The following is a 12,447-nucleotide window of genomic DNA, read 5'->3' as shown; positions in this document are numbered from 1 at the left end:
TCAAGATTATGCAGATAATTGTTTTCATGTGAGATTTATTTAGTTTAAGAGTTCAATTGTTCCAACTTAAAGTTTGAGAACTTAATTAAGATTTGACTAAAAATTAAGAATTTATCCATACCTTTGGTCTAAATAGTTAACGATAGTAGTAAAAGAGTTCTAAGGCGGATTTTAATTATTTTACATTATTTAATTTAAAAAATTAATTATTTTAATTTAAAATTTAAAAACTTAATTGAAATCTTTTAATAAATATATACGCAACTTATGTTTTTGGGGAAATAAATTCAATTTTTAGTTCAAGTGGCACTATAAAATATTACATGATAAAATATAATTTATTTCTTCTTTATAAATGATCATTTTTCTTTTATTTTGTCCAGTTATTTTCTTCTCTATGCATCTTAATTTTCAAAATATTACCATTATAATAAATTTATCGCGCCATCATAATGGAAGGATTGTGTCATTTTAATGCGTCTCGCCATTATAGCAATGAAAAGAGATAGTCTTAATAAGAAAAATAAAATGAACTATTCACTTACTAAATTGATTTAACTCTAACAACGTAGTTACATATTTTATATAATTATATGTTCTTATATATATGAATCATATCATAGTAGTGGAATTAAAGCCGAAATAACACTTTATTTTATGATTAATGCGCAATTATCAATCAAATTATTAAAAAGAAGCCGATTAACAAAACAAGCACACATAACCATCATTTATCTTCATACACTCACAAAGCTCCATTAATGGCGGCTAATATTAATGCACCCACAAGAAGCAAAATGACAAGTACATACCAAAATCTTATCACAACTAATTGGGGATTTTTTTTCATTATTAAAACCTTGCAACCAAACTTCATACAACAACTTTAATCAAGAGGCTGGAATAAATGCGATAAAATGTGATGAATGATGATAAATTAGCTTAAAGTAGGCAAAAGAATGCATTTTAAAGAATGGAATGAATATATTTTATATTTTTTTTATTACATATTTTAATAAAACACCCAAATAATGCTTTTTTTAACCGTGCATTAAATGGTTAAATTTTAACTTATTTGACTTTTTGTTTTAACAATTTTTAGCCTATCGAGCCACAAATTTTTCAAGGGGTCTAGGTCCCATGCCGTAATAACAATATGGCTTACTAGCCTATTGTGGCACTATTCCGTTTTGCTTTATTATTCTTTCTACTCTTGAAGTTTTGTTAAGACAAAAAATTAAAATTTATAAAATAATATCATGCGAGAAGTAAAGTATTTTAAATTTTTCTATCTATTAAACATATATTTGAGATTTATCATATATTACGGTGATATTTGATTAAGGATGTGTCTTAAAATTGCGGTTGGATGTTAAAAAGCAAATTCAATTTTTTTTGAATTTAATATATTGATATTTTTTTATAACTATTTATCTTAAACATGCTTTTAAAAAAAATATATATCCACGTATTTTCTATAAAAATAATTTTTAAAGTTGAAAAAATTATTAAAAAGAGTTAATATTAAAAAATACTTTTCCAAACTCGACGCGAAACTCATCTAAGCGAAAATAATTATTTCTCTCATTTTACATCTCAATAAAAAGCTTTAGTAATTGAAGGCAAAATAAATGAAATAATTGATTTTTCTTTAGTATGGGGTATGGTTAGCAAATCCTATAATATCATTTGGATTCGGACTGTAGTGATTGCTGATATTGAGACTATTGTAGTTTTTATTTCTAAAAGTGTATTATCAAACTCTTTTAGAACGGTGCATCAATCTTTATACCCAAAGCTTAGCCTTCACGAAAGTGTGCTCTAAACTAAATTGTTACTCCTTCAAGTATCGATTTGATTGAGGGATTCTAAAATCGATAAATTTTAAGATTTTTATAGTTTAAATTAAATATAAGAACAATGGATGGGAAATTTTTTTGAATAATATAAATTTATTAATAATAACATTAACGTATAAAAGTATAAAACAAACCATCATTTTTAAAAAATAGTGAATTTTATAACTTCTCACCTCTTATAGGAGAAATTAATACTCTAAAAGATTAATTTTTTTTAAGATTTGTGAAATTTGATTACCTTTTTTACTCGCCAAACAATAAATTAAAATTAAATCCATAAATTTTATAAAATATCTCGTTTAAAATTTATTTATCCAAACTACTCCTAAAATCTTGCTAATATTTTCTTCTTTTCTATTTTCATTTTCTATGATGCCCTCCGGAACAGTGCTTTGCAGGGAGAAGTGTTGAGATGAAGAAGAAACAAGAAACTTCGAAGAAAAGAAACTGAAGAAAACTGAATTATTATTCTTGTTACTGTGCTCATACATTATGCATGTATTTATAGCCAAATTACAAACCCTATGACCAGTAGAGTTATACCACGTGTTAATTCCAATAACTAACTATATAACAGCCATCACTAATTAACTACGGTAACTACAACACAGTAAACATGACCTGTATTACCCCCCCTCAAGCTGTAGCATACATATTGTGTATGCCAAGCTTGTCTATTGCTGAGTTGAACATAGATGGTGGAAGAGCTTTGGTGAGAAAGTCTGCCACTTGATTTTGAGTTCTTACAGGTAAGAGATGAATAACTTGTCTTACAACATGACAATCAACTTCTATGTGCTTTGTCCTCTCATGAAAGCACGGGTTTTGAGCTATGTGAATAGCTGATTGGTTATCACAATAAAGAGGGGTTGCTGCCTGTTGAAACATATCAAGTTCTCAAGAGAGATCGAGCCGAATTTACGGGTTATGAGAGCTAATGCTCGATATTCAGCCTCTGAAGAGCTCTTAGCAACTGTATTTTGCTTCTTTGACTTCCATGAAATCAGTGCTTTGCCAAGAAATACGCAGAAACCAGTTGTACTCTTTCTTGTTTGTAAACAAGATGCCCAATCTGAATCACTAAAAGCTTTAAGAGTTAAATCAGAATTCTTAGGAAAGAACAAACCTTGACCAGGAGCCTTTTTGATGTATCTAAGTATTCGATGTACAGCTTGAAGATGTGATTCAGTAGGCTTATCAAGAAACTGACTCAAAAAATGTACTGCAAAGGTTATGTCTGGCCTTGTTGTACACAGATAAAGCAATTTACTAATAAGTCTTCTATACATAGAATTATCCTGTAATATTCCTGTTGATTCTTGATTAAACTTCTGATTAGGAATCATAGGGGTTGAAACAGGTTTAGATTCCATAAAACCTGTGTCTTTCAAGATGTCTAGAGCATATTTTCGTTGAGAAATGTTGATCCCTTTGGCTGACCTAGCTATCTCAAAGCCTAAGAAATACTTTAATGTACCTAGATCTTTGATCTTGAACTTATCATGAAGATACTTCTTAATATGATTCACTTCATCAGAGTCATTGCTAGCAATGATAACATCATCAATATATACAAGGAGAGCAGTGAATGATTTACCTTCTTTCTTGAGAAAGAGAGAGGGATCAGCATCAGATTGCTTGTATTTCTCTTGAAGAAGTGAAGCTGTAAGCTTGGCATTCCATTGTCTGCTAGCTTGTTTTAATCCATATAAGGATTTCTGTAACCGGCAAACTTGATTGGATTTTGTGGAAAGATAACCTGGGGGAACAGTCATATAAACTTCTTCACTTAAATCACTATGAAGGAAAGCATTATTTATGTCTAACTGTGCTAGAATAAAATCCTTAGCTGCTGCAACAGCAAGCAATGTTCGTGTTGTTGTAACTTTAGCAACTGGAGAGAACGTATCAAGAAAATCTACTCCATTCTGCTGAGTGTATCCTTTTGCAACTAATCGTGCCTTGCAACGTTCAGTGGACCCATCTGACAAATATTTAACTCGATAAACCCATTTACAGCCAATTGGCTTCTTCCCTTGTGGTAAATCACAAAGAATCCAAGTGTTATTCTTCTGTAAGGCATCCAGCTCTTGATCCATTGCTTCTTGCCAGCATTTATGCTTGATTGCTTCATTATATAACCTTGGTTCAATAATTTTTGTAACAAAATTGATATAGTGTTTATAATTAGTGCTTAAGTTTTTATAAGAAAGGACTTTGTCAAGAGAATGAGGTGAGGTATGTGTTTGATTGATTTTTGTGGTTTGGCAGATGTAATTCTGAAGATGATTTGGTGGCTTTACTGATCTGCCAGATTTGGTTGTATAGTTTGGTAGTATTTGAGAAGTAGAAATGGATGATGAAGGTAGATTTGAATCAGATATAGAAGAATTTGGAAGGGTTCTGATTGCAGTAGGCATATCAGTGTGAGTGCTACAATCATCAATAAAAGCATTAGTAGTACAATTTTTCATGACAACAGATGGTATGACAGAAACATCTTGAGGAGTTTTTATAGTATCATATGGAAAAATATTTTCATGAAAAACAACATGTCTTGATGCAAAAATGGTTTTTGTGTTCAAATTAAAGAGTTTAAACCCTTTTGTATTTGGAATATAACCAATGAAGACAGCTGGTATAGCTCTTGAATCAAACTTGTGTCTTAGTTCAGAAATAGTTGAGGCATATGCTAAGCAGCCAAACACTTTGAGATCAGTCAAGTCAGGTTTTTGGTTAAAAAGAATTTGATATGGTGTTAGGTCGTTGTGTTCAGTCAAGTCAAGTCAGCCAAACACTTTGATATTTTGTTGCGGGGTATAAGGACAACTAGTTTGATGAATAGTACCTTTGGATCTATAAAAATGAGGCATAAAGAATTCTTTTCCATTGTCAGATCGTATGCATTTTATTTTCTTATTAAATTGAGTCTCCACAGAGATAAAAAAATTCTGAATCAAAATGGGCACCTCAGACTTCATTTTGATACAAAAAACCCAAGTATGTCGTGATCTATCATCAACAATTGTAAGAAAATATTTGTAACCACTATAAGATTCAGTCCTAAAGGGACCCCAAATATTAGTATGAATTAGATCAAAGATGTTGCTAGCAGAAGATGTGCTAACAGGAAAAGAAAGTTTCTTTTGCTTAGCAAAGTGACATATTTTACAATGATCATTGCTAGGTAAAACTATACTATTATCAACTGATTGTAACAATCTCAACCTCTCATTTGATAAATGTCCCATTCTAATGTGCCATATATCAGACTTTGACACTGCTTGAACACTATGCTCATTGTTCTATAAGATATCATTTTTAAAACACTTTTGAGGCATCACTAGCTTGTAAAGTCCTTGACATTCTTTAGCTATACCAATCGTCTTCATAAGATTCAAATCCTGAATAAGACAATTTCCAAAATGTAGAAATAAGCATAAATTTTTGTGTTTGGTTAATTTGCTAGTAGAAATTAGGTTAAAAGGAAAAGTGGGAACACATAGGACATTGTCAAGAATAAAGAAAGGAGATAACCTGACTTGACCAATATGAGAAACAAGAATCTTTTGTCTATTTGGTAGATGTACAAAAACATTTGTAACAGGTTTAAAACTAGTAAAAAAATTTGTATGACAGACTATATGATCTGTAGCACCCGAATCAATAATCCACAAATTTTCATGAAAGGATGAGTTTGCTATGTAAGATACAAAATGCATACCTGTTTCTTGATCAGGTACAAAGTTTGTAACAAGAGCATTCACTTGAGGTTGTGAATTCATGGGTCAAGTCCGCTGAAGCATCCGAATCAATTTGGCACACCGCTCATCAGTGAAATTGAAAACTAGAAGCATTTCCATTAGCGGATTGCATATTACCGCTCATTTCCATGGACTTCTTTGTTCATCATCGTCTGTCTCCAAAGTTAGCATAGCTAGGTTTCTTGAATTTGAATCCAGGTGGAAATCCGTGCTTTTTATAGCAAGAATCAACAATATGATCTGAAATTCCACAGAATGTGCACATGGGTCTATTAAAATTCTGTTGATTATTGAACCTCTTTATGTTGCCATTACTGTTCGATTGTAAAGTCCTTCTAAAACTTGATTGATTACTTCATTTATTCTGTTGCATTCCTTGATTATTACCCCTATTATTAGAATAAAAACTTTTTGCAATAAACACATTAGATTCTACAGATTTCTCTTTTCCAACAGACAATTCTCTCTCATGCTGCAAAACCATATTGAATACCTTGCTAATATCAGGAAGTGGATCCATTGTCTTCAACTGAGTTTTCAACTGATTGAAGTTCTCATTAAGACCTTTAACAAATTTTATCACATAATCATCATCTTGATACTTCTTAACAACATTAAGAACACCACATTTACATCTAGGATTACAAAAACAACTAGGAACAGGTTTCAAATTACCCAATTCATCCCAGATTACCTTCAAGCTTGCATAATTCCAAATGTCCATTGCATTATCAAGCCAAATAATGGTTTTATAACAGCCAAATTATTATTCTTGTTACTGTGCTCATACATTATGCATGTATTTATAGCCAAATTACAAACCCTATGACCAGTAGAGTTATACCACGTGTTAATTCCAATAACTAACTATATAACAGCCATCACTAATTAACTACGGTAACTACAACACAGTAAACATGACCTGTATTAAGAAGAAGCAAAGAAAGAAAGCACCAAGTTTTATCTTTAATTTTTTTGCTTTTGCCTTTTTGCCAAATTCATGAATGCTTTATTTATAGTAAATCATTTAAAACATTTTAATTAGGTCTGAAAAATTATATCACTTTTCATAATATTTCATTTATCGAGAATATATTTTAACGTGTCATTTTTTTTAAAAAAATAACTGAAATAATTGAATTTTAATGATTATTTTATGAAAATATAACAAAAATAAATATATTTTCTAATCTTTTTATTAAAAGTACATGGTGTAAATTTGTTTACTGTGTGAAAATATCAAAAATATGATTTTTTTTTTTTTTATAAATACAGTTTTAGTTGTTTTTCGATAAAACAAACACCATATTATTAAAAATAAAGTTAAAACAGTATTTTCGAAAATAATATATACAGTAAAAGCGATTTTTTTATTAATTTTAGAATATTCCTAAAAACTTGTTTTATTTTATTCCCAAAAAAATAAAAGATCTAATTTAATAGAATCGAACCTTATTAATGCTGGGCGCTGGCGTAGCTTTTATGAGCCTTATTGGGCTGGGCTACCTCTGAAAACTCAGGCCTAAAGTATTATTGTTGAACCACAGAATCCAAAACGATCAATAAAAACCCAAATCAAGCCTTATAAGAAGTTGGGCTGGGCTACTTTGTCCATTCGGCCGAAACTTTCTTTCTGGCTTTGGAAAACAAATGGCCTTACTTTATTTTATTTGCAGGCTTATGATATGCGGTAATTATTTGTCAAAATTTCTTTTTGGCAATAATTATATGGCAATTTAGATAAAAGAAAGTGAAATTTGAGCATTCCTTTAGAACATAAGTAACCCAAAATAAATAAATAAATACCAAATTGCAACAAGTGATATTAGACAAGAGGAAAGTGACATAGTGTAAAAGATTTGGCACAAAAATCATTATCCATTCAACTTAATGAAAAGATAAGGGAAGTTGAATCTGTGTCATCCTTTCTTCTATTCAATGGTCAATAAGGCAAGAAAACAAATACTGCAGTGTCCCAAATTGTGAATGTTCCATCATTCCTTTCTCGTTCATCATTGCTTGAATAATGTACTCCACTCTTCTTATCACCAAACGCAGGGACCTCAATCATTCACCATAAATAGAAAATGGAGAGCTACGGTCGTCTAGTAACAATTATCATAAATTATACAATTAAGCTGCTCTTCCAATTGAGAATAATAACTTTTAAGTATTTAGCAAATCACTTGATGATTTGGTAGTTCCAAAAAGAAAAGGCGTCAACAACTTCCTTCCAAAACCATTAAGTTTCATTAGCTCTAGATTGCAAGGACCTAAGTGTAGGGGGAAAGACTTGGCCACTGGTCGATTCCAAACACACACACACACAAAAAAAAAAAAAGTAATTGCCTTTTTCTTATTGAAGTTGGAATTAGAATAGCAAATTTCTGAAACAGAACTGACGATTCCAATCCAACTGAGAAGAACAGACTTTAAACATGATCTAGGTAGGTTTGAACTTGATTTCGAATTTGACCATTCTAGTCCGGTTTTAATAGATTCAATTTTGAGCCTGCACTGACTCGTGCCAGGGCTAGTAACGGGGGTGATACTCTATAAGTGAGTGCAATAATTTGCAAAATGGACCCAGTTTCCGAATCCTTAAAAAAAAAAAAACCTTGCAATATGTGCGTATTTATATATCAATCGCTAAATCTAACGTAGCACGCAAGTAACACACGTGCAATAGACTCCCAACTTTATTATTGGGATTCAAAAGCATGGATGATGGACCGTCTTTTTAAAAGATGCCTGGGCATTTTTATCCGTCTGCTTGAATTATGGTTCTTGAAGATTGAGAAATTTAGGGTCCATTCTGAAAACAACTTGCACTTTTGCCAAAGTTCAAACAGTCTTGCTACACCTTGCTTATCCTGATATAGTTAATTAGAATGGGATTGATTAACCAGACTAATTTTGCTTCTTTTTTTCAATAGAGATTAAGTATATACAATCAGGCTAATACCTATTAAAACGTTATAATTTGATTAATTATAATATAATATTATAATTAATGTGTGATATTACTCTTCTAATATCATATCACTTGATATTTGAATGTGCATAGAAGTTGCAATGCAAATTTAGGTTTTGGGTAAATACATAGTTTGAGATAAAACTTAAAAAGTTTCATTTGAAGTTTATTGTTGTTCATTATCAAGCCTCACTTGGAATCTACTAAATTATTATATAGTGCCCCATTGGAGTTAATGTAATAAGATTAAAATTCCCTCCTTTTTTTTTTCAGAAAGAAAGGTTGATTGAAGAACTAATTAATTGTTTGAGCTCTCCTATCACTTCTCTATTACCAAAAATCACAAAATGATTAGCAGTTCTTGATGGGTTTCATGTGCTTGCAATGAAAAGATTGGCCATAATTAATCATCTTGTTAAAATCTAAAAAAAATGAATAAAAAAGTCTATTATACAATAACATCACTTTGTTTACACCATGCGATGATCAATCAGAGCTTAAAAACATCATAACATATGATAATCTAGTAATATATAATTATCCATTAGAAAACGGGTTAGTAGACTAATTTATGTGATCATTTTGATTGGATTCTTTAGAAAAATCACCCAACTTAAATCTTAAAAATTCTAAAGAATTCTTCTTATCTAACAGTTTTGCCCAACTCATAATTGCATATAATTTCACGAAAAGAATTTTAATAATGAAAGAGAACCTATGAAAGATCAGTGACATGTATTGTAGGATAAATAACCTTTTTGCCTTCTGCTTAAGCCCTAATGAGTTTCAAAACCTATCTCATTGGTCAAACAGATCAAATTTGTGATATATATCAAGAATATTTTAATCTTAATGTACCCTTATTAATTTGCACGATATTTATAGGAAATCATGCATTGAAAACATTGACCTCTTTGAAGAACAAAGTAAAAGGGATTAACACACACGATCAAGAAAGTGCAAAACAATCAATGTGCTTCTTGCTAATCAATATATTTCTTTCCTATAATCAAAGTATTAGTTAATTAAAGTTTTTTCATGCTAAATCATGGCCCTTTGGACCACTACATACAACAAAGTTAAGGACACTAAAACCCTACATATATTGCAAAGAAAGAGATAGAGACCCTTATTCATGGGAAATGGGTTGGGTCGGGTGCACGTCAGGCCTATCTCATCTTAGTTAAGGGTAAAAATGGGACATCCAATATTAATTAGTAATTGATTAGAAAGGTATCAACAACAAAAAGTGTTTAATTGCATCATTAATTAACTAGTATTAAGTACAAAAATGAAGCACTATATGTCCACATCTCAACCTGGTTTTGGACAGTAATGCTCTTTACAGCGTATAAATGGCTTAAACGAACTTTTCTTTTTCAATAATGTTATCTCCAAAGTGCAATGTCAAAATTAAGAAAAAAAAACTCTATAAATATATAAAAAGGATCTTCAAAGTGGAGAATGAACTAAATGGGCAACCATTTGATGACAGTGACAATGATATGTATATTAATATTTATATGCCGCAAAACCTAAAAGATAAATATTTCAAAATTAGTTGGTGGGGAAGTTTATATATATATATATACACGAATATAGTACATCAGCAGTGGATGACAGGGTTGCACCATTAGAGTTTTATTACACCATAAAATCGATCCCTCTGCAGAACAAAGCTGATGAATGTTCATAGTGCCAAATGAGTCAACAAGGTCTACCACAATTTGAAATTTGATACTTGGAAAATTATAGCTCGAATAATTGGGATCCAAATATTTCTTTTATAGCAATTAAGATACGCCTTACGAGTATCCTAATTTTACCAAATCGATTTATACGTTAATTCTGTATGATAAATTATTTATAAATAGTCATTTTATATGTGAATTGATTTTAAGCGTGGTAAGACTGAAATATCTTAGTAAATACAAAGTAACAGTGACTCTTTGACCTCTAACAAAGGACTGTGCGAACTAAAAAGTACCTAAATAGTTTTGAATTTTTGAACTCTATTGATACAATTACCCTTTCTACACCACCAAGTTTAGGTTACGACTCTATGGTAAGATTTTTCATTTTTCATAGGCAAAGATGCCCTCAAGCTTCCTTAATTACTAATCTTTTGGACCTCTTCTACAATAGATTTCTGAAAAATGTAGATGATAATGATACTGAAGTTGTAGAATCCAAAATTCTTCTGGTAGTGTTTTTTCATTTCTTACTTCCTCCTGTCTATAGCCTTTCACCTTGTAATAACTAATATCCTATTATGTATGCAAATAGAGGTTCTGAAATTCTTTTTTACAGTGTATATACCATTGTTGACTACATTTTGCAGGTAGAGGTAGTGCAATTTTGAGTTGTTTCTAGTGAAATCTGTTAGATATGACCAGGAGCTCGGTTCTTGAAATAAAAAATGAATATTCTGCCCTGCTTTTTCTCTGTTTGTAGCAAAATCATTTAGAGATATACATACTTTACGGAAAATTTTCAGTGCCTTGTATCCATTATTCTATTTTAATTCAAGGTGGAGCAACCATCTTTTAGCAGGCCATAAGTTTGAAGGTTTTCTCTTGGGGCGTGTGAACAAAGTCATGTGTTAAGTGATGAATGTCTTTGGATAATTTTGTTACACCATTTTAAGACGCGACATAAGCATGAAAAATCGTAAACTAATATATTCAGTTTTTCTCCATTTTCTGTAAGAAACTTAGTTAATTTAGTTATTTATTGAGACTTATTAGCGTGAGACGTTGGGCTAATGGTTTCCAACAGTACTAAATGGATGGCGTGCTATGTAGGGGGTCGCTTAAATAATAATAATAAAGCCTATTGGAAAATACCAAAATTTGGACTAACACTTTTCGTAATCTTTTTTTTTTTTCTTTTCGAATATATAAATATATAGGGAATTCAATGTTATATTTATTTCCTTTTTGTCTTCGGACAATGATAGTTAGTTATAATATAGAAGAATAAATTAAATTATACAGGGACTCCCTGCAGCTTCTATAATAGAGGAATATCGTGCAATTATTGTTACACTCAATTAAATACATACTGACATATATATATATATATATATATACTAGAAAAGATATTACTCCAGTCTCCAGATGGTGGGTTACCACGTACAACACATAAATGTATATGCAGATTCGACATATATAAATAAATTCTTTCTTTTTGTATTAAAATAAATAAATAAATTCTCTCTTTTGGTTGTTAACATCAACATGCATAAAAAAAATAAAATAAAAGGCAGCAGCAGCAGTACTAGGGTTTTAAAGGAAAGGAAAAGAAGTGGGAATGAGAAGAGAGACTTTGTAAAACCCTAGAAAATGGAGACGAGGCAAAGCATGCTTATTATTGCTGGGTATGACAAAGACCATTCACTGTATATTCCTTCGAGAAAGAGATTGTGGGTCCATTTCTTCTTCCCCTTCAATTTCACTTCAAGTGTGCACGAGCCATTACTATAACGTAAAGACACTCTACTTTTTCTTTCATTCCCTTTGCTTTTTAAATTTTTTTTTTTTTTTAAGAACCAATCCCATTTTCCTTCTTTCCTTCCTCTCTGCCTCATTTTTGCATCATCACAGTTTCGTTCTTTATGTTTGTACTCTTTTAATATTTCTTTTTCCCCTTTTCTACTGAGAGAGAGCTATAGAGAATCCAAGACAATTATATAGAGTCCAAGCAAAAGGGTTTCAGGAATTCTGCTTGCTTTTTTAATTTACTTGCAGGCAGCCTGTTGAAGTTGTTTCTTTTATTTCTTAAAGTTTATTTTCTCATTCACTTTCTATCTCTGCCAAGAAGCCCTCATTTCAGCTATAAATTTACTCTT

Source organism: Ricinus communis, chromosome 3 (assembly GCF_019578655.1).
Source record: "Ricinus communis isolate WT05 ecotype wild-type chromosome 3, ASM1957865v1, whole genome shotgun sequence".
Lineage (NCBI taxonomy): Eukaryota > Viridiplantae > Streptophyta > Magnoliopsida > Malpighiales > Euphorbiaceae > Ricinus > Ricinus communis.
This window is presented reverse-complemented; position numbering follows the sequence as displayed.